Source organism: Pristis pectinata, chromosome 13 (genome assembly GCF_009764475.1).
Source record: "Pristis pectinata isolate sPriPec2 chromosome 13, sPriPec2.1.pri, whole genome shotgun sequence".
NCBI lineage: Eukaryota > Metazoa > Chordata > Chondrichthyes > Rhinopristiformes > Pristidae > Pristis > Pristis pectinata.
The window spans coordinates 22,935,900-22,963,116 of NC_067417.1; the positions used below are offsets into that span (position 1 = coordinate 22,935,900).

The 27,217-nt window shown below is 39.5% G+C and overlaps 1 protein-coding gene across 1 annotated transcript in view; it reads right to left on the minus strand.

Annotated features, from left to right (window-relative positions):
• Positions 1–23,682, minus strand: part of ankrd11 (ankyrin repeat domain 11) — a 131,564-nt gene extending 107,882 nt beyond the window's left edge. The window contains exon 1 of the mRNA XM_052027986.1: positions 23,339–23,682. The gene's annotated coding sequence lies outside the window, so the exon portion shown is untranslated. The remainder of the gene's footprint in view (positions 1–23,338) is intronic.
• Positions 23,683–27,217: the final 3,535 nt, after the last annotated feature.

The following is a 27,217-nucleotide window of genomic DNA, read 5'->3' on the forward strand; positions in this document are numbered from 1 at the left end:
AAAGTAGTTGGTATCTGGAATGAGCTGCCAGAGACAGTGGTGGAGACAAGAACAGTATCATTTTAGAGACATCTGTACAGGTGCTTGAATAAGCAAGGCAGAGGAATATGGAATTAATGCAGGCAAGCAGAATTAGTATAGATAGGCAAGATGGTCAGCATCGACTTTGGGTGAGGGGGCTGAAGGACTTATTCCTATGCCCTACAACTCTATGACATGATAAATGGGATAGACTCAACAGATCTGGCAGCTCAAAACTGGGCATCCATCCAGGCAGAGGATTATCAGCAGCAGCAATGCACAAAGCTATAATTTGTAACTCCATGGCCTGACAATAACCTGCACTGTTACTGTCAAGCCAGAGATCAGCACTGGTTCTATGCGGACGAAAAGAAAAGCATGGTGGGAACAACTCTCGGCATACCTAAACGTGATGAGGTGTCAGTTAATGAAGCTGCAATATGGAACAACATGTGCACTATACAGCAAAAGCAGCATCCAATAGACAGAGCTAAGCAAATCGCACGACCAACAGATCACATCAAAATTCTGTAATCGTACCACATCTAGTCAATGGCGATACACAACTGAACAGCAAACAGGAAGTCACAAGAACATCTCCATTCTCAACAATGGCAGGGTCCATCATACAAGTGCCAAAGACAAGGTTGAAGCACTAGCAACTATTTTCAGCCAGTGGTGCCAAATGGATGATCTCAGCTTCCTCCTGAAATCCCCATCACCACAGAAGCCAGGCTCTTGCCAATTCGATTCCCTCCATATGGTATCAACACACAGCTGAGAGCAGAGGAAAGAGCAAAGGCTATGGGACCAGACAATAAATGTAGTACTGAAAATCTGAACTCCATAACTAGCTACACCTCTAGCCAGGTTGTTACAGCTCAGTTACATCATTGTTATCTACCTAACGATATGAAAAATTGGCCAGTTCTATCCAGATTGGACAAATCCAACATGGCTAATTATTGCCAAATCAGTCTGCTCTCAGTCATCAGCACAGTGATGGAAGCAGTCATCAACAGTGCCATCAAGCACCACTTATTCAGCACCAACCTATTCAATGAAGCCTCATTTGGAATTCTTCAGGTTCACTTGGCTCCATACCTCAGCCTTGATTTAAACATTCACCAAGCAGCACAGGACAATATGCTAGGCCTGACCATTATCAGCTGTTCCATTAATTACCTCCTTTCAACACAGGATAAGAAATGGGGATGTTTGCTGAAGACTGCACAATGTTCAATTTCATTCACAACTCTTCAACAAATGAAGCAGCTTGTGCTTGCATGTAGTAAGATCCAGACAATTTTTGGTATGGGCTGATAAGTGGCAAGTTATATTTATGCCACAAAAGAGCCCAATGTCCATCTCCAGCAAGAGTTTAAACACCTAACCTTGATACTCAATGGCATTACCATTGCCAGGTCCCCACCAAAATCCTTGGGTGTCATTATTGACCACAAATTCAACTAGACTAGACACATAATTGCTGTGACACCCCAAGTCCTTTCCAACATACAAATGTCACATATCAGGAACATAAATCACTAACTTTCCATTTGCCTGATGAGTACAACTGAACAATTCTTGACATGGCTCAGCTTTGGCAAAGTAGAATGAGCACACCATCTGCCACTCTAAACATTCGTTCCCTTGATCACTACTTCAAGCAAAAGTAAGCCCAGCTTCTTTTCTCTACTGTAGGCTTCTCATCTACTCTCCTGTGAGAATGCCCCCCTCACCCACCAGACCCGTAACTTAAAAAAACTTCTAAGACCGAGATCATTTATTATGCCACCACTGCTACTTCCCACTTTAACATTTCTGAAAATCAAAAGGTGCCTCAAATTTTACCTCCTGCCCCATTCTCAGACTATTAACCACATAAACTTCCTACTTTGCCTCTTGTATTGCTTGATATCACCTTCTTTAACATTATTACATTTCTCTTATAAAACCATTATAAATCATGCTGTCAAATCCTCCTCCAACTCACCTCTTTCATTCATTCTTCACCTTGGTATCATTGCTTCCAAAAACTTTTAATTATCTATTCTACTGTAGCTGAACTAACTATATTTTTAGCTTGGCTTCCCTTCAACCAGAACCTTTACCTCCAAAATGCTTAAGAATCAATACCTGGCCCTCTCCACTTAATCCACCAAATTCTTCACAACACAGACAAGGCCAACTACCACAAAACCCAGCTCCATTTCCTGTCCAGAGTGAACCTTTCCAATGGGAAAGCCACAATTTAATTTGCTTTAGCATACTTTGATATTGTTGTTTTCATGATGCTAATGATAGTTCAATGGCAGCCATTATGCTAGCTTTTAAAAGATGTCTGCTATTTTAAAATGTATACCATCTCAAAATCTACATTTTTGATAAAATACCTGCATTTGAATTCAAAGCTATTTCTGCCCCTCCCCCCACAATTTAGACAAATTATTCCAGATTAACAAAATTATGTGCAAAACTGAACTAAAAAGATAATAGTAGAAATAAAGTTGATCATAAAACCATGGTTGATTAATCAATAACAAAGGATATTCACCAATGACTGAACAGTGGCCAATTTCATTCACCACTCAAAATCAGGTTTATTATCACTGACATAGAACACAACACCACAGCATAGTACAGGCCCTTCGGCCCACGATGTTGTGCCGACATTTAATCCTGCACTAAGATCTATCTAACCCTTCCCTCCCACATAGCCCTCCATTTCTCTATCATTCATGCACCTATCCAAGAGTCTCCTAAATGTCCCTAATGTATCTGCCTTCACCATCTCTGCCAGCAATGCATTCCATGCACCGACCACTCCTTGTAAATGAAGTTACCTCTGACATCCCCCTTATAACTTCCTCCAATCACCTTAAAATTATGCCCCCTTGTGTTAGCTATTTTTGCCCTAGAAAAAAGTCTGACTGTCCACTCAATCTATGCGTCTTATCATCTTGTACACCTCTATCAAGTCACCTCTCATCCTCCTCCTCTCCAAAGAGAAAAGCCCTAGCTCGCTCAACCTATCCTCAAGACATGCTCTCCAATCCTGGCAGCATCCTGGTAAATCTTCTCTGCATGCTCTCTAAAGCTTCCACATCCTTCCTATAATGAGGCAACCAGAACTGAACACAGTACTCCAAGTGTGGTCTAACCAGAGTTCTACAGAGCTGCAACATTACCTCACGGCTCTTGAACTCAATACCCCAACTAAAGGCCAACACACCATATGCCTTCTCAACAACCCTATCAACCTGCGCAGCAACCTATCAACACATGTTCAACAAATGTCCTCAGATAATGAAGCATTGCCAAAAATAGTGAGCACTTTCAGCAAAATTGGAAAATTAAAAATTGAAAAATTAAAAATTGAAATGAATGGTTTAAAATTAACACAAGTAAATTGTTTAATTAGTCACACCTGTGAGTTAATAGCTAGTAACAGCATTACAATAAAGTGACAGATGTGCAAGTTGATTCAGTTAGGACAAGGCAATGACAATTAAAGTTAAGAACAGGAGAAAAAGGAACACGTGAAATAAAGGAGGTTTACGCAAGATACCTCTGACAGAACAGTTCAATGTTAGAAACAAGAGAAATTAAATTGGAAGTGAATGTAACCTTACTGGACCAATCTAAATAATGAACGTAAATGAGTGATTCTACTGCTAAGCAAATCAATTACAAAGGAAATACAGGTGTGCACTGTGTTGTGGTGATCAGGACTCTTGACCACCATGACCCAAGACAACAAGCCCTAAAATTAACCTTCTAAAGACATTAATTTTCCAACTTTTATGATGACTAAAGTGTTAATTCATGCTCCATATTCAGCTTTATTGAATATTCTTACAGGAGATAATATTTCACATTATTTTAAGACTGCATTTCAACTGTGATTGGTTTGGCTTGCACAATGAATCTACTTTATCCAAGTCTCAAATCTTAAATTGAATGCAAGGTGCCATCCAATTCACCACCTTTACCTACCAGAGGCAAGAAACTCGAACTTAATCCACTATGGTTTTTTTGGGGTGAGGGGGGTTGGAATTTTTGTTCCAATTTTCTCCTCTTGAAATCAGATTATCATTCCACAGATGCAAGCAGCTCAGTAATTTAGCAAATTGGTAATTCATTAAGGCCTACAAAGTGAGAATCAACCAAATATTCAAAACAGGCCCAAAATGCAAATGAGGATTCCCAGCAACACTCATTGAGAAGGTAAAGAGAAATCAGAACCATAGCTGCTTCTTTGGTACCACCCCCCCCCACCCCCCCCCAAGATCAAGGGTGATTTAATCCCATTTCTTTTGGGTTCTGAGGCATTTAATGAGCTGGTGCAGGAGGTACCTGATGAACTAGCAGCTGGGTAATTTGATTTGCTCTTTCTGTGGCTAATGCAGGGCCTCTGTGTTCAGAATGCATGGCCAAGGTTATCCATACAATCCCAAATGCTCCTTTTCACTTTGAACAGTCATGCGCCAAAGATTCCAGAAACCAATGGGGAAAATTGCACTTCAAGGACTCAGAGTGCATCCTTCCCACGACAGAACTCAGAACAGATTGACTGTTTTGGCAATCCAACATTGGGCATGTGACCAACATGTCTTGTCAACATAGCTGACTGAGTGTAACTGGGGCATCAATTCTTGGGATATTGGCCCAGGAGAGGACACAGATGTTGCTTGTTCTCCAGTGAATTTGAAGAATTTTGCAAACTGTGTTGGCTGTATTTTTACAATGTCTGGAGATGCAAGGTGCAAGTAGTCCCAGTCTTGTAAGCATATAGGAGGATAGGAATCACCACTACCTGGTAGACAATGAGCTTTAAGCCAGTTGCAAAGTCTGGATCTTCAATTGACCCAAGAATAATCTGGCAGATTGAAAGCAATGGTGCATTTCATCATCCATATCAGCCTTTGACAAGAAGTGGTTCCCAAGATGTGGGAAGTAGTCCATATTTTCCAGGCTCTTGCCATGAATCTTTTCTGTCAAAGAGCAATGTGGTACAGCAGGGGCAGTTTGGCAGAGGACCTCTGTCTCACTGGTATTGAGTCTAAACTCCATTCTTCAGTGAAAGCGCAAATGGATGACTTGCAGCTCAGCCTCTAAGTGCCAGCATTTACCTGCATGAAGATTCATTAATCTCGGTTCTGGAGTGCAGTTGCTGTAGGTTGGAAAGCTTCCCTTTGCTTCTGAAGATTAGCTTTACTCCCAAGGAAATTTGCTAGATATGCAACACTGTAGCATGAAAAATTGAGAAAGGTATTGGGGCACTAAAGCATCTTTGACATCAATCTTCACTGAGAATGGTTCGATTGTAAACACACTGCTTAATGTCACAGTTTATATGACAGTCATGGAGCAAGCACAAATGGAGGTGAATTGTTGTAGACAACACCATGCTTGTTTTTCCTTTTGACCTGTCTAGTTTATGGGAACTGAGGCCAAGTGTCCCAGAGCTCCATTAACCTGGAAGAGATCCATGAACTTTAAGGCTAGACAGCCTTGCTCTCATTGAACAATCAATGTAGTTGATTGAAATGGGGGTTAGGCAACAACATGCAATGATTAACAGAGAGACTATAAAATGAAAAGTCTCAATTGTCATGAAAATATTGTTAGGAAAAGGAAGTCTACTTAGTTCTGAACTATTCAGAATGCAATTATGGAGTAAGCTGCCAGAAGAAGTGATTGAGGCAGATGCATGAATCGGAAAGGTTTAGCAGGATATGGGTCAAATGGGACTAGCATAGGTGGACATCTTGGTCGGCATGGACGAGTTGGGCAAAAGGGCCTGTTTCCATGCTGTATAACTCTATGGCTCAATGACTATAACCGAATTTAAGAAGGGTATTCCATAGTCTCTCTTAATTGGAGAAAAAAGCTTTGATAGTGGCTGATGGTGCTCCTTGGAGTTTTTCTTGGAATTGTCATCTGGTGAACTCCAGCCCTTGACAGGCATAATTCACAGTGATTTGGGAAGCTACATTTTAGCCAAATTGCATTAAAGCTAAACATGCTCCAATTCTTAGACCATGCAATAAGCTCATACAAGTGAAATTTCAGGCATATTTATGCAGCTCCAGTTGAATCAGTTTCAGAAAACCCTGGTTTATTTTCTTCACCAAAACCTCAAATCCAACTGAAGCTCCCTTCACAGGCACAGTAGTGTAGCGGTTAGCGTAACACTATTACAGCGCCAGCAACCTGGCCACTACCTGTAAGGAGTTTGTACATTCTCAGTGTCTGCGTGGGTTTCCTCCGGGTGCTCCTGTTTCCTCCCATATTCCAAAGACTTATAGGTTAGGAAGTTGTGGGCATGCCGTGTTGGCACCGGAAGTGTGGGGACACTTGTGGGCTGCCCCCAGAACACTCCACGTAAAAGATGCATTTCACTGTGTGTTTCGACGTACATGTGACTAATAAAGAAATCTTATCGTAAATAAATATTAATCAGGATGAGGTGTGACATTATTGAAATAATTATGATCTTTATGAAATAATTACCATCTTTTCAGGGACTTGACAAGGTAGACATTAGGAAGACCACCATGGCAGAAGAGAATGGACATGTGTAAACTTCACAGAGGTCAGCCATATTTAAAAAATGGAGTTAGTTCATCGCTGCAAACATCATCAATCTTTGGAATTTTTTTTAATCCCATTGGCATCTGGATGTTCAACCACTGAATATTTTAAGAGTGATAAATTCTTTTAATTTCAAACAATATAGCAATAGGAGGATAGTGCAGGAAGGCAAAGTTATGAAAGATCAGCTAGGATTCTACATAACAGAAGCAAGCTGAAGGGCTAAAAGACCTGCTTGTTCCTCAACTTTACTGAGATTGACACTGAACTTGCAGTGTGATAATCCTGATGTATTTTCTTAGCCATCAGGATAGTACTTTCTTCTTGCATTATCCAACACAAAATTCACTAGTTTTCCTCCCTCATCCCCCACCAGTTCTTAAACACAGTTGATGTATTTATTTCAACTTTAGAAATTCACCTCAAGCGCATAAAGTTTAACTCAATGGGCACATTTCTACAGCTTTGCTATTCCGTTCTATCATTTGGTGAGGGATCCAACAAATGTCAAATGAGCAAGAAGAAAAAACTCAGCTGCTTTCCAAGGAAGGTTTCATTTATTGACTTAAGGACATTTAAAAAGCATATTTTTTAGCCAAAGTTTACACAATAGATGAACATAATTCACCATACAAAAGGTAAATATAACCGGAGCGTTAGCTATTCTATGTACACATTTTCATTCATTCAATGTTCAACTTAATAAATGTAGGCAGATTATTGAATATTCCAAGATGCTTTTAACCTATTTCCTGCTTTGGTTTAAGTTACAGTTGATTCATGTTTAACATTCCTATATGGAGCTCTGTATTCCAAAAGAACTGTGGATCCATGATCTTGAAGCATACATTCAACAGAAACTACACTGTGTATACAAATGCTCAATCATAGAATTGCCAATCAATGCTCACCAGTGTCTGGCAACGAACAAAACAAAAATGTCAAAGCTCTTAAGTGAGAGAAAGTGATCATTGAAAAGAGGCAATACATACTGCAATCCTACTGCAAAGGATCCAGCAGTAACATAACCAAGAGGAAAAAAGTTAAACAATGTCAGTCTTCACATATGATTTAACCAAGGTTCAAATCATCAGAACTGAAACCACTGCATATACAACAGATGAAGGATGCAAGCTGCCTTTTTACAATTATATATGCTCAAGACCAAATCTGAATAAATCCAGCACTTACAGATATGTCATCCTTGCCAGGAGGACATATGCCTGACATAATTGGTATTGGTTTATTATTGTCACTTATACTGAGGTACAGTGAAAGGTTTGTTTTACAAATTGATCGTACAGGTCAATTCATTACACAGTGCAGTTACATTGAGTTAGTACAGAGTGCATTGATGTAGTATAGGTAAAAACAATAACAGTACAGAGTAAAGTGTCACAGCCACAGAGAAAGTGCAGTGCAATAGGGTGCAAGGTCAGGCAGATCGTGAGGTCATAGTCCATCTCATCATATAAGGGAACCATTCAATAGTCTTATCACAGTGGGGTAGAAGCTGTCCTTAAGTCTGGTGGTATGTGCCCTCAGGCTCCTGTATCTTCTACCCGATGGAAGAGAAGAAAGAATGTCCCGAGTGGGTGGTGTCTTTGATTATGCTGGCTGCTTCACCAAGACAACGAGAGGTAAAGACCGAGTCCAAGGAGGGGAGGCTGGTGTCCCTGATGCACTGGGCTGTGTCCACAACTCTCTGCAGTTTCTTGCGGTCCTGGGCAGAGCAGTTGCCATACAAAGCCGTGATACATCCAGATAGGATGCTTTCTATGGTGCATCGGTAAAGTTGGTGAGAGTCAAAGGGGACAAACCAAATTGCTTTAGCCTCCTGAGGAAGTAGAGGCACTGGTGAGCTTTCTTGGCCGTGGCATCGATGTGATTTGACCGGGACAGGCTGTTGGTGATGTTCACTCCCAAGAACTTGAACCTCAGCACCATTGATGTAGACAGGTGCATGTACATGGCCCCCTTTCCTGAAGTCAATGACCAGCTCTTTTGTTTTGCTGACATTAAGGGAAAGCTTGTTGTCATGACACCATTCCACTAAGCTCTCTCTCTCTCCTTCCTGTACTCTGACTCATCGCTGTTTGAGATACGGCCTACAACGGTGGTATCATCTGCAAACTTGCAAGGAAACCTCCTGATTACCACCCATCATCCTCCCTCAGTTGATAAATGAGTGTTCCTCCATATTGAGCAATGAAGGGAAGCAGCACTGAAGTATCAAGGTCACAAAATGTACTCTGGATAGAAGACAACATCCATCACCAAAAGTGGCTTGGTATCCACTGCTGACCAAGCTGGCCAAGTTCTGAAGTGCAAGGCTGCCATACAAGATCTGTGGTGGGTAGTGAGCAAATCTACAGAGTTATAAATCTATATGACCTCAATTTTGCTAATTTACCTGAGATAGGTGCAGGACAAATCTAACCTGACCAATTACGGTCAAATCAACCTGCTCTCAATTACCAAGTGATGGGTATTTTTGACAATGCTATCAAACTGCACTTACTCGACCAACACTTACTCACCAATAATCTGTTCACTGATGCCCAGTTTGGTTTTCTCAAGGATCACTCAGCTCCTGACCTTATCACAGGCTGGTCCAAACGTGGACCAACAAATTCAATTATAGAACTGCAGCGAAAGTGACTGCCCTTACATCAAGGCAGTATTTGACAGAGTATGACATCAAGGAACCTGAGTGAAAATGAAATCAACCACTCTAAACATTCAATCTCTCCACCAGCAGTACAGTGTACTATCTGCAAAATACATTGCAGTTATTCACCTAGGCTACTCTGACAGAACCTCCCGAATCCATGATCTCTGCCACCAAGATGGATAAGGGTAGCACGTGCAAGGGCAGACCACTACTTGCAAGTTCCTCTCCAAATTGCACTTTATCCTCATGTGTAAATATGTTGCTAATCCTTCATCATCACTGGGTCTGAACCCTAGAACTTCATCCCTGGCCACTGTGGAATTATCTACACCAAAAGGACAGCAGCAGTTCCATTTAGTGGCTCACCATCACCTTTTCAAAGGTAATAAGGCAAAGACAACATGTGTTGGCCTTGCCAGTGATGCTTAAATCTTGAAAAATTAAGGAAGTCTACCAGAAGATGATCATCTTGAAATGTTATCCCTTTTCTCTTCACAGATGATACCCAAGCTGATGATTTCCAAGATTTTCTCTTTTTTAATTTCATATTTTCTTTGTACCTGAAATATTTTGGTTTTGGTTCCATGCCTTGTGTCACCTTAGTTAAGGTAACAGCAGCACAAGTGAAAATGCTGGGTCTTCAAAAAAAAACACTGAAGCAAATAAAGTGCCCAATTTTTAAATCAACCAATACTAATGAAAAACTTTATTAGCATTAAAACACTAGATTCTAGATAAAACATTTGGATATTGAACAGCCTTCATTTGAACCCTCAGATTAATTACAAAATCTTAGTGGCACTTTGAAGAAGTTTGGGAGAGTTAGCCCCAGTCAATGTTTATACCTCAAAAATCAACAGTAAAGTAGATTATCTGGTGAACATCACATTGCTTTGTGGAAGCATGATGTGAAATTTGACTGCTACATTTCCTACATCACAGTGATTGCACTTCAAAAGTGCTCTGGGATTTCTTGAGGCTAAGTACCAGTCATGGAAGATACACTTAATGTTTAAGGTTTATCAAAACATTACCCTGCAGGAAGTGAAACGAACATACCTGTCAACACTATAATTCAATTAACTAATGAAACATCAAATTCTGTTTCATGTTCAATCAAGCCACCAATTCAGTTCTTCTGACAAACATCTGTCTTAATCTCAACCAGACTGTTTACAACCCATGCTTAACCAACCCAGCAACAAAGTTTGGAAAGGTAAATAGTGAAGAGGATGAGAACAGACTACAAGTAGTCATGGATAGACTGGCAGATTGTTCAGCAAGATGTTCGAAATGGATGACCAATCTCAGCCTCCTTCTATCATCCCCACCAGAAAAGCCAATTCCCAATCAATCTGATTCACTCCACATGATATCAAAACATTGATTAGACAGCATTTAGAGTACTGTGTACAGTTCTGGTCACCATACTACGGGAAGGATGTGATAGCAATAGAGACTGCAGAAGAGATTAACCAGGATGCTATTTGGAATGAAGTGTTGCAACAATAAGAGAGATTGGATAGGCCGGTTCTCCTCACTGGAGTGTAAGAGGCTGAAGGGTTATGATAGAAGTTTATAAGATTATGAAGGATGTAAATGAGATAGATAGTCAGAACCATTTTCCCAGGTCAAGGTCGTCTAGAACCAAAGTGCATGTTTAAGGTGAGAGGGGAGAAGTTTAAAGGAGGTCTGAGGAGCAAGTTTTCTTCCCCCTCCCCCTACACAGTGAATAATTGGAATGAGCTGTCAGAGGTGGTAGAGGCAGATGCAATTGCAATGCTTAAACGGTGTTTGGACAGGTACTTGGATAGGAAAGGTAAAGAAGAATATGGGCCTAATGTGGGAAAATGGGATTAGCTAAGCACCACAGTCAGCAGAGACAAGATAAACCAAGTGCCTGTTTCTGTGATTCTATAATATCAAATAGTTGAGAGCACAGGGTGCAGCAAAGGCTATAGAACCAGAACTAACTCTGCCTCTAGCCAAGCTATTCCAGTGCATTCATAATACTGTAGTGTGGGTGCCAAAGTGGACAATTGCCTGGCTATGCCTTATTCACGAAGCACAAGATACATCCAATCCGGCTAATAACCTCACGATTAGTCTACTCTCAATGACCAGACTGCCAATGGCATTTATTTACCAATACCACCAAAGATGATGGCAGCAAGCGCAAGGGAACACCACTAGTTAAGCTTCACCTCCAAGTCACTATCCCAATCTGGGAATATATCGCTGGCCCTTCATCATCGCAGGAGCCAAACCCTGGAATTCCAATGTCAATAACACTGTGAGAGCACCTTAATCAGAAGGACTATACCAGTTCAATTCAGCTCACTACCACCTCCTCAAGAGAAATTACAGATGAACAATGAATGCTGACCTTTCTAGCAATGCCCAGATCCCAAAACTGAATAAATAAAAAAAGGTAGACACAAGGCAAAGAAAACATAATAAAGTGTGTAGTGGCACATTCTAATATGTAATCTGACTACTTTGTAGTACTGGTCAAAATTGTTAATTTACGTATTGAACTCAAAAGAAAGATCTTAGTGCTTTCAATCTAGAATTCAATTAGCATTAAACGCACGCTTATGGCATAATATTGAAACGTATAATGAGTCATTCTACTTCCACAGCTGGAATATATAGTCCCACATACTATTTGAAAACCGCAAGGGAGAGATAGCCCTGGTATCCTGGCCAATATTTATCTCTCAAAACAACAAAACAGATCAACAGAAGTAGATAATACAGTCTAAGTTTTAAAGGGTGTACAAAAGCATAGGGATCTGCAGGCAAATGTGAATAAATCCTTACAAGTGCTCTAACTCCATCTACAAGTTTGCAGATGACACTACCATAGTAGGCTGAATCTCAAATAACAATGAGACAGAGTACAGAAAGGAGATAGAGAATCTAATGACATGTGGCCATGACAACAACCTTTCCCTCAATGTCAGCAAAACAAAAGAGCTGGTCATTGACTTCAGGAAGGGTGGGGGTGGAGGGAGGGAGGCAGTGCACATGCTCCTCTTTACATCAACGGTGTGGAGGTCAAGAGGGTTGACAGCTTCAAGTTCTAGGAGTGAACATCACCAATCGTCTGTCCTGGTCCAACCATGCCCAAGAAATCTCACCAGTGCCTCTACTTCCTCAGGAGGCTCAAGAAATTTGGCATGTCCCCTTTGACACGCTAATCAATGCACCATAGGAAGCATCCTATCCAGATGCATCACAGCTTGGTATGCAACTGCTCTGCCTGAGACCACAAGAAACTGCAGAGAGTTGTGGATGCAGCTCAGCAGGTCACAGAAACCAGCCTCCCCTCCATTGCCTCTGTCTACACTTCTCACTGCCTTGGTAAAGCAGCCAACATAATCAAAGACCCCACCGACCCCAGACATTATCCCTTCTTCCCCCTCAAATCAGGCAGAAGATACTAAAGCCTGAAAGCATGTACCACCAGGCTTGTTTTCAATGGACAGCTTCTATCCCACTATTGTAAGACTACTGAATGGTCCCCTAGTATGACAAGATGACCTTACGATCTACTCATTATGACCTTGCACCTTATTGTCTGCCTGCACTGCTCTTTATTTGCAACTGTAACACTTTAGTCTGCATTCTTATTACTTTCCCTTGTACTACCTCAATCCACTATTGTAATCAAATGATCTATATAAACAGTATGCAAAACAAAGTTTTTCACTGTACCTCAGCGCATGTGACAGTAATAAATCAAGTTACCAATGTATATCAAGTGAGTGGTTAAATAAACAAATGGGATCCTGTGATTCACATGCAAAGGCATACAGTACAAAAGCAAAGAAATTCTATTGAACCCCTATAAAATACACAATTATTAGTCATGGTATATATAATTCTGTTCACCACACTGCAGAAACAGTGCAAAAATTCTAAGCAATGCAGAAAACATTTACTAGGATGGTGCTGGAGATGAGGGTTTCAGTTGTAATGTCACACTGGAGAAGCTGGAGTTATTTTCTTTGGAGCAAATAAGATTGGGTAGAGGATTTGAAAGAAGCATACAAACTTCAGTAGTGTAAATAGAAGTTGTTCCCATTAGTGGCAATTCAAGTATCAGGGCACAGATTCAAAGGATTGAAGACTAGTTTTGTTCAGAGGGTAGTTATGATTTGAGAACCTGCAAGTCTGGTAGAAACAGAATCAATTGGAGTTTTCTGGAGGAAATTATATCAGCACTCAAGAGAAAATAATTTAGAGAGCAAGGTGTAGAGCAGAGCTGTTTCCTCCTTCAGTGTTGTAACAATTCTTTTACTATGACACTTAAAACCACTTATTGTTACTGTCATAATACTGGCCAACTCTACCCAATACTTCACTCATCTGCTGCAGAATGCATATCAACGTCTTGACTTGACACATCTACACCTGGACAACGATGCAACATCAATGTCTTGACTTGATTATTCTACCACAATCCTGGCTGAATTTCCTCTGTAAATTTGAGGTCATTCAGATTTCTATTACTTACATCCTAAATCACACCGTTCAATTCACTTATCATCCTTCTCTTGCTCCCAGTTAAGGAACATTTTAAATTTAACATTTTCAGCCAATTTAATTTTCCTCCAGAGCCTCCACGTCACAAGCTCTTTAATCTCCCTAGTACCTTAACCCTCTGAGATATTACCAGTCACCCATTTCTGGCTTAAGAATAGAATTTAATTGCTCCACCACCAATTGGCAACCTTTAAATGATAAAGCTCTAAGCACTGTAATTTCCTCCTTGTACTTCTCTTTCATCCTTTAAGACACCCAGTTATATTACCTCTTGGACCAATATACCATCTACCTTCTCCAATCTCTTCCAATGTGACTTGGTGAAACACTATAGAAACATCAAGGCAAGTTACAAAGTTACTATATAACACAGCTGATTCTAACAGTGGGTCAACAACAAAGGCCTTCTCATTGGATTCCAATGTATTATTGCCCCAACATTACCAATCTTTCTCGCTGTAATTCCGCACTTCATCTCCAACAAACTTCCCACAGGAGTGGACTTAATGGGAAACTGTCCAAGCTATGATAATCACAACCCAAAGCCACGGTCAACCACTCCTCAGTTGCAAACTGCTGCATGCAGATGATGCTTGCATTTGTCCATGCTCAGAGGCCCCAAACCACTGCAGGTCATTCCTTAGGCATATGACAAAATGGAGTTTAAACTCAACATCTGCAAAACAATGGTCCCCTATCAACCTATGGCCACTGCATAAAACTACTCAGGAAAACATGGACCACCTCCCATATCCTCAGTGAAGGCAGACTTGAAGGCAACAGCAAATTCCATCATCAATGTGCAATTGCAGCCTCTTGTCAATTTATGGAAAGGATATCTAAAGATCAAGACCTCAGAACTGGCACCGAACTCATTGTCTACCACACAGCAGTTATCCTTGCCTTCCTGATACGAGGACTACTTCAAAGCACTGGAAAGATAGCACCATCACTGTCACAACCAAATCTTCCAAATTCCTTGGAAGAGTAAGAAAATCAACATCAGTGTCCTCACCCAGTCTGACACCCCTAGCATCGAAGTCCCATGTAAACACAGCTGGCAGCCCACATCATGCCCATGCTTAACACCAGACTCCCGAAACAGACACTATTTCCAAACCAATCACAGGAAGAGGAAAGGGTTCAAGTATGTGCATGTCATTGAAAACATGCAACATCCAAATCTACAGATGGTACAGTGGCATAACTAGTACAGCTGCTGTGTCACAGCTCCAGCAAACTAGATTCAATCCTGACCTTGGATGCTACGTGGAGTTTGCATGTAGTCCCTGTGACTGATGTGGTTTCACTAGTGTCTCCAGTTTCCTTCCACAGCCCATGGATTAATGGGAACATGGGGCAAATAGGATTGCTCTGAGATCCAGCAGAGAGGCAACTTCAACCCATCCAGTCTATGTCGTAAGGAAATATAGAATATGAATTATCCTACTGCTAAAAATCTCTGGCCCATGATCAAAATGGAGAAAGGGTATTCAATGTGGTTCTAACAACCTGGAGCCCGTGCAATGGAAGTACACAGAAGCCTTGCATAAACTGCAGGATGAGTGCCACCTCACAAACTACCCATCCTCCTGCCCCATCTGTGGGAGAGTCTATGGTTCCCACATTGGCCTCAGTCACCTCAGAACCAGAACTAAAGTTGAAACAAGTCATTCCCATCCTGAGGGACTGCCTAAGAAAATAAAACATCTTTATGTTCAATAACAAATTTTGCTTTTCTCCAATAAAAACTCTCTTCTTTTACCAGCTAGTATGTTAGGATGCTGAAAGTCATTTCCATCATTTCTCCATTCACAGGGAGATGCCATGGTAAGCTCCACTTAATTCTTTCAACTCATGCCTTTCCCTACTCTATATTAACAGCAGCATACAATCAACTACCCACAGGAAACTGATTTAACATCTTGCTTGGGATCAAATATTCTTCCAATATGATCTTAATCCGAATGAAAGACAACTGATGATCGGGGTGTCACATTCAGGTAGGAAGGATCAGATGCAATGTGAACAAAATGAGTTTTAAAAAGATAGTTCAGGTCCAGAGACCAGAGGATGATTTGTCCACAAATCTTTAAAAATGGAAGGTTAAGAAGACTTTAAAAAAATTCAAGATCCTCAGCTCTTCCAAAATAGAAAAACAAATAAATCATGCCAAGCCTTTATACAACAATGATTGGGCTTTAAATGAAATACTGTGTTCAATTTTGAACAGCACACTTTATGTAGCACATGAAGACCTTGAAGGGGGAGCAGAAAAAGCTTATTAGAAAGGTGCCAAGAACCTTTAGTTAATATGGACAGAGACTAGAGAAGCTAGGATTTTTCTTTTCTCTAGAAGAGGGGCTTAAAAGAAAATTTGATGAGAGATGTTCAAAGTCATCAATAGCTTTGATAAAGCATTTAAAGATCATTTTTTCTCCATTGCAGAAAGGAAAATGATTTTTATATAAAAGCAAAATTCTACAGATATTGCAAATCTGAAATAAGAATAGAAAATGCTGGAAATATTCAGTTGGCAAGGCAGTATCCGTGGGAAGAGGCATTGTCTGATCTGAGTAGTCACACGATTTTCTATTTTAATTTCTTCGATTGACGAAAGAAACAAAATCAACATGAGGAAGTTTCTTTTTGAATCACTATTTGTAAAACATTGCCTGATTTGTAATAATGGAAGCAGATTAAATAGCAATTCTCAAATTGGAAATTGGGAAATACTTAAGAGAAAAAAAAATTTGGGTGGTATAGTACTACAGCAATAAGTGCTGCTGCCTTGCAGCTCCAGAGACCTGGGTTTGAACCTGACCTTGGGTGCTGTCAGTGTAAAGTTTGCACCTTCTTGTTGTGACTGCTGGAGTTTCCCCAAGTGCTCAGGTTTCATCCCAGAAACCAAAGATATGCTGGTTGATAGGTTAATTGGCTACTATAAATTGCTCCTAGTTTAGGTGATTGGCAGGCAGGTGCAGAATTGAAGGGGTGCAGAAAGTTAAATGGGATTAGTGTAGATGGGTGCTTGATGACTGGCGTGGACTTGCTGTGCCTAGTTGTCTGTTTCCCTGCTGTATTACTCTATGACTAAAAAAGGAAAGTGGAATTAATAGCTCTATTGAACAACTTGCATATGGATAATGGGGAGAACAGTCTCTTACCATGCTTTTGTTTTCATTCATTTTTCAGGATCTGGACCTTGTTGACAAGGCCATCATTTATTGCCCACCTTTAATTACCCACCTTTAATTACCCTTGAGATAAGTGGCTTGGTCAGCCATTTCAGTGGGTGTTTAAATGTGAACCACATTCTTAGATTCTTTATTTTTGTTTCTTCCTCACTATAACCAAAGAGAAAATACAAATCCACATCCCATGCCTCTTCTTCAGTCATCCTGCCTCTAACTGTCAGCACAAGTCACTGCAATACCTTGTAATACAAAGTACAGTTTTGCCACTGAATAGCACACTTCATGAAAAAGTTAGCCAGGACAACTATACCTGGAACAAGGAGTGCAGTTCAGTTTGCTGCAACACATGGTGGCTCGTCAAGGCCTGAAAGTGATTGCAAGAAGATAAAAGAAAGAGGGAGATTGGAATTTTCCACTGATAATGACAATGAAGTTACTAGTTCAGCATGGATTTATCATATCTTAAAAGGTAAAAGATACTTCAGAATGGTACAGAAGCTGAACTAATAAGCCAAAGGCTGGAAAATAAAAATCTTATGACATATTTTCGTATAAGAGATTAACCAACGGCAGGAACAGCGTGCAAGGGCGATTGATGCTGGATTCTTTTTGAGGAGTATGAACATAGAGAAAATAATCTGTTTCTTTTATCAAGACAATGTTGCCTTTTGTCACATCTATCTGGGTCAACTGAAATGACATATTACGGACAGTACCGTTGTTATTCTGGAATGTTACAATTAAGTGAACTCAAACTAAACCTAACTTTTAAAAGACATAAAAATCCTCTTCTGTGTATATTATTAATATCTGCATTGTGAAAAAGAATGTCCAAACCCATGGCATGTCTTCAGCTTTTTCACATGCATCACTGGCCACAAGAACTCACACTAGTAAAATCACTTGTATTTACAAAACACCTCTAAAATGCCAAAATATTTCCAGGCACTTAGAGCAGTATTATCAACAAAATTGACACAGCAACAAGGAAATATTTGGGTAAATGACCAAAAGCTCAGAAACTGGAAAAGGTCTGAAGGAGCACACTAAATAAGCGTCTTTGAAGCCGAAGCCAAGCTTAGCCATTTGGCAGCAATTAAATTCAGACTTGCTCAAGAGGCAAGAATTAGAAAAGTGCAGAAATTGTCAACTGGTGAAGTTACAGAAATATGAGACAAGAAAACAAAAAGCATTATAAAGTTGCACTGCTCATACATGGTCAAACATGGGTGATGTTGGAACCAGATTTGCTGCAAATAAGGGTAGTTGAATTTTGGAATGCTCACACAGGCTTAAGCAAGGCAACTAGATAGCTAATTGAACTATTCAAATAGAGTTAAAAATTGCATTAATTAACATTTGAATGTGGAGGCAGGGCCACCTGTAACAACATTACAGGTCAAAATAGGTAGTCTTACTGGTGATGCAGATGTGTGATCCAGAGCACACCTTGAATTAAACAGGCTCAAGGGTTGAAAAGTCTGGTTTAAACTTGGGCAATTATCATGGATAGACGTGTGGTCAACGATTAGCAGTGATCAAAGCAGTATCACCTTCCAAATTGGCAGTCGCCAATCTCCTATTCTCATAGGACCTTAGTGGAGACCATTCAGCCTGCTGCATTCACGATGGCTTTTAGAACATTTCCCATCAGTCCCAATACCCCATTTCCCCATAACCAATTCCTTCTCACATCCAGCAACTCCAACCCGATTCTCCTGCCGCCAACCAACACATGGAATAATTTACAGTAGCCAATTAACCTACTGGCACATCTTTGGTTGTGGGAGGAAACCCACACGGATACAAAGAGAGTATGTAAATTCCACACAGACATCACTTGATCTAACCCAGATCAGTGGAAACAAGAGGCAACAGAGCTAAGTACTAAACTACAGTGTTGTATTCTTTCAAATAAAAACAAGACCCAAGCCAGGAAAGTGTGTAAAGAAACAATGGATAAAGTAATGAAAAACACTATGCTGCTGGAGGAACTCAGCAGGCCAGGCACCATCTGCGGAGAAAAGCAGGCGGTCAACATTTCGGGTCAGGACCCTTCTTTAGGACTGAAGCCCAATATATAGGAGGGAAAAGCAGAGCAGTGATAGGTGAACAAAAGAAGGAAGACGAGGTGGGCACAAGGTGGTGATAGGTAGATGCAGGTAGGAGACAGCAGGTGCGGGTGAGGAGGGGAGGGCAGATCCACCGGAAGATGGATCAAAGGTGAGGATAGGAAAAGGGTGTTAGAAAAAAAAGAAACTTGGAAAGGGAAGCAGCAGCATGGGGGAGGGGGGAATGCACCTGCACCTCCTTTATGAGACAGAAATTCACCTGCACCTCCCTTAAGATCATCTACTCACACCCTCCCCCCCCCACCAATCCCCCCCGCCAACCATGCTTCTTCCCCTTTCTTAGCCTCCTTCTCTTTTTTCTAACCCCCCCCCCCACCTCCTTTGTTTCCTCTGCCTGGCCTGCTGAGTTCCTCCAGCATCACAGTGTTTTTCATCTTGATTCCAGCATCTGCAGTTCTTTGTTTCTCAATGGATGAAAGTAAGATCATTTTTCCCCAATATACACAGCATAGTCATTTATCACTTTACATTGCCCAATGTCACAGTGCTTAATGGAATAGCAGAGGGCTTCATCTGTATTATTTGAAACAATTAACACTCCTTGGGCACTGTTTCAGCACAGTTCTGCAGCACCACCACAAGTCACCCAATCACTTCCCAACATCCCATCCCCACTCTTACACAGCTGAGTTAATGCCTCATGGAGCAAAATAGAAAACATTCACAATTACTTCAATTCTATTCCTGGAGTTTAAGTGATATATTGACAATACTTCCAATGTCAATGAAAATGTAAAGTGAGACACTATAGTCAAAATTATAAACAATTGTGACAATTTAAACTAACTTATGCAAAAGCCTATTCCATTTCAAGCTTTACATGGTTACGCATTTCCATTTGACATTGGCATTTGTGGTTATATTTCAAACTGCTAACTTCTAGTGCAAATAATATTTTAAAAAAAGTTTCAGTTTTAAATCATATCTATAATTCCAGTATCAGAGTTCTGCATTTAGATGAACTAAACAGACCATTATTGTGAATTACTGCATGGCTGAAACTTTATCCATTTTCCCAGGCAGAAGTTGATATTCTGACAGATGCAACCAGCTCTCCATCATGTCTGCCATATCAGCTGACCCAGAGACAGATGGAAGAAAGACGATACTGCTCGATAAGAAACAGATTAATTCCTTTTGCTTTATGTGTGCCAATTTTCTCCCTTGCTTTGAAGATACCAAGTCATTGCTTGGATGCAACACAACAGGATTGGTTGTTCCCAGAACCGGACCAAATTGGTTAACTTTCATTTATGAGTGTCAGAAGGAAATCTGACTTCAGTCAAGCACAACCTTCACCCAACACCCACTTCTGGCAAGAGTCTCTAATCTATGGACTTCAAATGTAAACTGTAATGTCCCTACTGCTACTCCAGTCGAGATCAGCTAAATGAGTACAAACAACAGATAAAGCACAAGACTTTCCTTGTCAGCTTAATTCAATATTAACTTAAGCTTAACATCAGGGAAGGAAACAAATAATTTTCACATTTTCCCCAATGCTATAATAAATAAAGGCATGAATCTGTGCAATTCTAAATCATACAGTCCAATAGCTTCCACATTCTGCAGTCAGTATTTTGTGAGATGATCACAAATGTGGCAATAGGTATTATGAAAAATTTTCTTGGTTAACAAGACAGATCAATCCAAAAATACCGCTAATAAATGTGATCCCAAAACTACTTCAGGAAAGCAGTACTGTTGGTTGCAAGACAAACCATCAAGAAGATTGGGATAAACAAAGATAGATTTGTCAAAATTTTTTTTAAAACTGCAGATCTAGAAATGTGAAATAAAAACAGAAAATACTGGGACACTTGGAAGGTCAAGCAGCACCTGTAGAGAAAGAAAGTGGGTTAATGTTTCAGATCAGTGACCATTCATTAAAACTATGAAAAGTTAGAATTCATTGATATTTTAAAGGAGAAAACAGATTAGTTGATCTAAACTTGCACGACAAAAGGTAATGGAAGTAATTGGAAGGATAAGGATAAAATGCAAACTTTGCCTAATATCAGCTGTGGATAGGAGCACTGCTTCTTAACATACTGAGACAGATGAGATACTCAACTGCAATTAGAATTTTGATGGGTTGTGGAATAATAAAGCATCCCATCTCAGACCACACTGCTAAAAAGTCAGTGAGGTAAGGAAAAGTAAAAATCTTCAATCCTTGAACAATGTTTACTTACACAAGCCATCCTGATTCCTTCAATATGAATGAGTATTTACTTGTCCTTTTACAACTGCCATCACCTGTAACCCTCAACAGCATTATTCACAGAATGTAATGAAGGAGAGGATGATAGGAGGAGGGGGCAAATAAACTCAGTTAGAAAAAGTGCCACAAGACCCAGTGACACAATTGAGGAGCCATTCCCATAATTTGGATCTCAGTGTTATCTTTACGTCACTTCTTCACATATTGCTTTTAGTTTCGCATCAATTTTTTCTCATCTTACTTCCCACCCACAATCAGACTAAAGAGAAACTATTTCCATTAGCTGATGTACAAGGATTAGGGAACATGGAATTAAGATTTTAAGAGATTGGGGGAAATGCAAGGATGAACTTCTTTTAAAATTAAATGCACATTAATGTCATGGAACTTGCTGCCTACGATAGTGGTGGAAGCAGATTATCAGATTTCAAAAGGAAAAAGGATAGACATGGTAATGTAATAAACTTGCCCTTACTAAAGCAATAGGACAGCAAAGTCAAAAACTTTTTCAATCTTTTTATTAAATTTCAAATTAATACACATAACCATAGTAATTATACTCATGATGCGAAGAGATCAGGATTACAATAATAACAGTTGACATATCCAAACACAGAGTAAAATATATAATCTGACCTCCCAGTCCCTTACTAAATGAACCTAATACAAAAAAATTCGAAAAGAAATTTGATTATATGAAGAGAACACCAAAATTAAGAAAATAATAATAATAAGGAAAAAAGGATAATAATAATCAAAAGCAAACAAAAAACTTCAAAAGCAGGACTGTTATTTCTTCGGTTGAAGAACATTATGTTGTTAGCTCCGCTCCTCTATACTCAAATAGAAGGTTATTGAAAGGGATTTGAAAGAGGTCTGCTTACATCATATGGAAATACTGAATAAATGGGCTCCAAATTTCCTCAAATTTAAGCGAAGGATCAACAGTACCACTCCTAATTTTTTCTAAGTTTAAACATGTTATAGTTTGAGAAAACAGCAAAGTCAAACTGATTGGATTGATATTCAGAGGCAGCAAAGACTCAATAGGCTGAATGGCCTCCCTACATGTCCAAACAACTTTCAAATTTCAAAAATCACTCTATCCCTTTGCTTGCAGGTACTTAGCTACTTTAATTAATGTGATGATCTTCAACAAGCATGTTAAAACATCATCCATTCTTGGTCAATAAAAGCAGTGAGCTACTCAACAACACATATTCAGTTTCTTCTATTGAAAAGGTAATTGACTTAAAACGTTAACTACTGCTCTCTCCACAGATGCTGTCTTGACCCACTGAGCATTCCAGCATTTTTTTATTCCCTGCAAATTCCTCTTTCTCACAAAATGCAGTACAAATGCAATAGAAATCTTTACCATCCACAAACATGCTCTTTATATTCTTGGAGAAAAACAGGTATTGATGTGAAACTTTGCTATTTTCGTTGTGAGTTACAACAAAGGTTTATTTACAAATACTGAGTAGTAGTTAATTACTCAAATTTAATTTCCACCCAAATTGTTCACTATGTAAGTGTTGCCTATGCATACCAAAACATTTTATTGGTCTCATCAAATATAATTTCAGAACAATAAGTTCAAAAAATATACCCCAACAACGACATTGCAGAAACAAAGTAACAGAAATAATCGAAAATTTTAATCAATCGCATGCTTCGCATAACTGCGAACCTTTTAAGTTTTAGCAAATATAGATAAACATGTGAATACGTCTAAAAAAAATTCTTCCGTGCTTAATTTAAGCACATGAACCAAAGACTTTGTTAATTACATGGCGCATGGCTCAGGACCATGAGCACAGGAATGCAAACACACGTTCCCAACACAATCACTGCTATTACAACACAGTGGATGCAAATTATTTGAGTCTTATCTCTCTACTACCCTTTCAATTTGCCGCAGTCTGGTTTTACTTACCGGTCCAGCGTGGCCGCTCTCCCCGACCGCTCTCCTCACACGAGTCCGAGGTTGTGTACTCCCATTCACAGTCCCACTCCGGGGCCCAGCCGAATGTTTCCAGACCTCAATCCGCACCACTCCGATCCCGGCCGGAAATTTTCCTCCCCCCACCCTCCCCCTTTCAACCTCCTTCGGAATAAATAAAACCGACCATAAGAACACACGCGAGTATCGCGGCGTTAGAGTTCAAAATGCCACCAACTCCACTCCCGGACCACAACAGGAAGGAAAACTGCCACTTTAATTTGAGGGAAATAATTTCGAAACATTAGGAAAAAAACGTTTCCAAACGGCCTTTGACTTTCCGCGGGCACAACTAAAACAATGTCTCCCATTGGTCAATGTCTGATCACGTGGCAACACAACCAAGGACGCTTGTAACAAGGTACCCGAATGGTGGAACGATCTACCGGAAGTGTTTTTCTTTCTTTAAGTGAAAATTACACCAATTCTAACATTCAGTATTGTTTAAGCTCCCCATAGTATTATCCGATATAATCTTGAATGTTAACGCAGTGAACAACTTCATTTCCGCACTTTGACCTCTGGCATGGCAATGCCACGGAAATTGTGTCACGTGACTGAAATGCCAAGGCTGCTGTTGATGCGACGCTTTCCAAGGCTGTGCTGCGTTTTATTTTTGTCCCGCCCCCGGTCTCTCAAGCGTTTGCAAAGGGATTTACACCAAATAATTTGCATTTTTCGAACTGTTTTGATTTGTTTAAAGTGAAAGTTCGTTTGCAGCTGATTAGGTGCATATTTTCTTGTACGGATGCATTAAATGCTCCTCTTAACTAACAGAACTTATTTGACCACGGTTAGAATTTTGATAACTATCCTTAAAAACTGCTTGAAACACTGCGGAATATGTTACAATGTAATTTCACTATAAGGAAATAGTTTTAACTGCCGAGGCTTTACTTTTAGGACAAATAATGGAAGTTGAAAGTTAATAATCGTGAAGTGAAAACAAAATGATAAGTAGGTTGTGTAACAAATGGGGAACATCTTGCAATAAATGGAAACAGCTCAATGGAAATTAGTTCAAAATGAGTAACGGACTGCATCGATAATTTTAACCAAGAAACCAGTAGCACCTTGGTTATGTTTTCAAACGAAATGATTTAGAAATTATAGAAAGTGACAATGATTAATTCAAGTTATAATTTTTTGAGCTCTTAAGAAGTGGTCAACACTTTGACAATAGCAGATTCTGTTTATATATATATATATATATATATATATATATATATATATATATATATCACCTTCCTCAATTAACTTAAAAGCTTAAAGAGTCATCCATAACTCATGATTCACCAGGATCAAGTTGGCCAATAAAGACATGTTGTCCTTGTGTTGAAACTCTTGTGTTGTTAATAACAAGAAAATAATTCAGTTGATGAATATTTTCTGGTGCTAGCCCTCGAAATGCATTGAATTCAATTTATCAGCACCATATGGTTATAATTTCAGTGTCCTGTTTCTGGAATGCCTATCTAGTTGACTGTTGTATAGAATAAATACCGCAATATCCTAATCATCCATGATTGAAACTGCCTGCTCTTTCACTTGTGAGAGTGGTGATGTAAAAGGACAGGAGAAACTAACAGTGAAAATAGTATTAATTCCTCCAATGCAACAGAAGGAAAGTAGTTAATGCTGAAACATCCCTCTATATTTCTTCATGAAAAGTAATAATAGTTACTTGCACTTGGAGAGTTGCATACAAAATGGTCTTGCATTGGAGATGTATCATGGAAGAAGTAATTTTCACTCCTTATAACCATGTGTGCAGAGCCCTGCTATTTGACAGCCATCAGGCACTTAAAAATAATTGGGAGGACCAAAAGGTAGAAAAAAGTTATTATTTTTATTGACAGGACATTTATTTAGTGACATTTAACTCCATTTTTAAAATATAGACAATTTTAAAGTGCTGATATGGCCAGTTTATTTGTGACCCCAAACAAGAGAAATAAACTATTGTGCTCTAAAGATATCTAAAAAAGGAACAAAATCTTTGGAGATTTAATATCTCTTCCCATAACCAGATATACAGTACATAAATGTACAAATCACCAGACAAAATAGTGAATTAGGTATTGCTATTGAGCCATTAAGGTGGAATTAAGTGTCATAGTAGTTATACTGTTTATAGATAAAGTATGTGAAGATGGATTGATGGTGTCATTAAATTTTATTTAACATTCAGTTGACTTGCAACAAGGACTCATTATGATGTGCTAACAGTCTTGTTCTACATGTGACTTAAATATATTCTAGAAGTGGTACAAATGCAAAGACAGGACCATTAGCTCAATTTTGAGTCTTGGAAGCTGCAAATGTTAATTTTCCTCTCATGCTGCTTTATCTGCTAAATAGTTTCAGCATTTTTTCTTTTTCATTTCAGATATCTAAAAATGCAGTATATGGCTTTTGTAAAGTGGCTTCTGCACTCCATGTCAATGTTTTGCCACATTATAGAGCAATAGTTATCTATCAGTAACCAATGCGCAAATTCATTTTTTTTAATCTGCTGATTTACTCTGGAGGATGTATCTCTCTATCAGTGATCAAGCATCCTACCAACAACAAAAGTATCATTATTTACCATTGCTGAAATCTCGATGCCTTCAGTTCCTCTTTATACTCACATCCGTGCACCTGCCAAGAATATGTGAGTCCACATGAACAGAAAACACTTGTACTCTATGAATGTGCGATGGTATGTAATGCCAACAGCATACTTCCGGATTTGTATGTCAATTAACCTTGGCAGCACAAAGCTTACTTATCTTTGTTAATTTTGCACTAAGCAGAAAGATTCAGCAAAGATGATGAGCAAATGGTGATGAACAAGACATTTTCAGTCTCAGTGAATTATATGTCATCTTTATGTTCTGATAATCTCTTTAATCATTAGTCTGAGAAATTTAGCCACTAAATTAGCCTGTGCAGTATATTTTGTAGTCTCGCCTTATAATGGGTAATTTCTTGTTTATCTGACCAGAAGATGTTTTTATTAAATTCATTTGCAGTGTGTGAGCATTGCTACAAGACCTTCATTTCTTGCATATTCTTAATTACCCAAGAAAAGGTGACTATTAGAACTGCTGCAATTGTTTTTGTGTTTGTTCCGCCATTGTGTTGTTCAGTGGAGAGTTCCAGGACTGAGATCCATCAACAATGAAGAATATTTACAAGTCAAGCAGGCTGTTTGCCATGAATGGTGTCAAAATATCTGAATATTGCTGGAACTTTACTCAGCCAGACAGCAGAGGGTGTGCCATCATGCTCCTAAATTGTACTTTGTACTTGATAAAAAGCCTTTTGGGGTGTCAGAAAGTTCATTTATTACAGTATACATTGGTTCTGAACTGCTGTACTCACCACAGAATTTAAGTGACTTTTTCTGGTCTACAGCTACTACCCTTCCCAGCTCCCTTCACCAATCTCCACAGGATTTTGGTTCAGAGGCAGGAACTCAGCTATGACATTGAATGTCATAGGTAGATGGTGAGACTCTCTCGTTGGAGCTGGGCTGGCGCAAATGTTACTTTGCCATTTACCAGTCCATGCCTGAATGTTCTCACAGTCTTGCTGCATGCAGGCATAGAGTCTTTAATTTTCTGAGGAGTTGCAAATGCATTTGAACACGGCGCTGTCATCAGTGAACATCTCCAATTCTGACATTATGATGGAACCAAAATAATTTGTGATCCAGTTAAAGATATTTGTGCCCAGGAAACAGCTCTGAGGAACTCTGCAGTGTTGTCATAGGGCTCCGATGACTGACTCAAATGTCAACAGCCTACTTCCTTTGTGAAAAGTGTG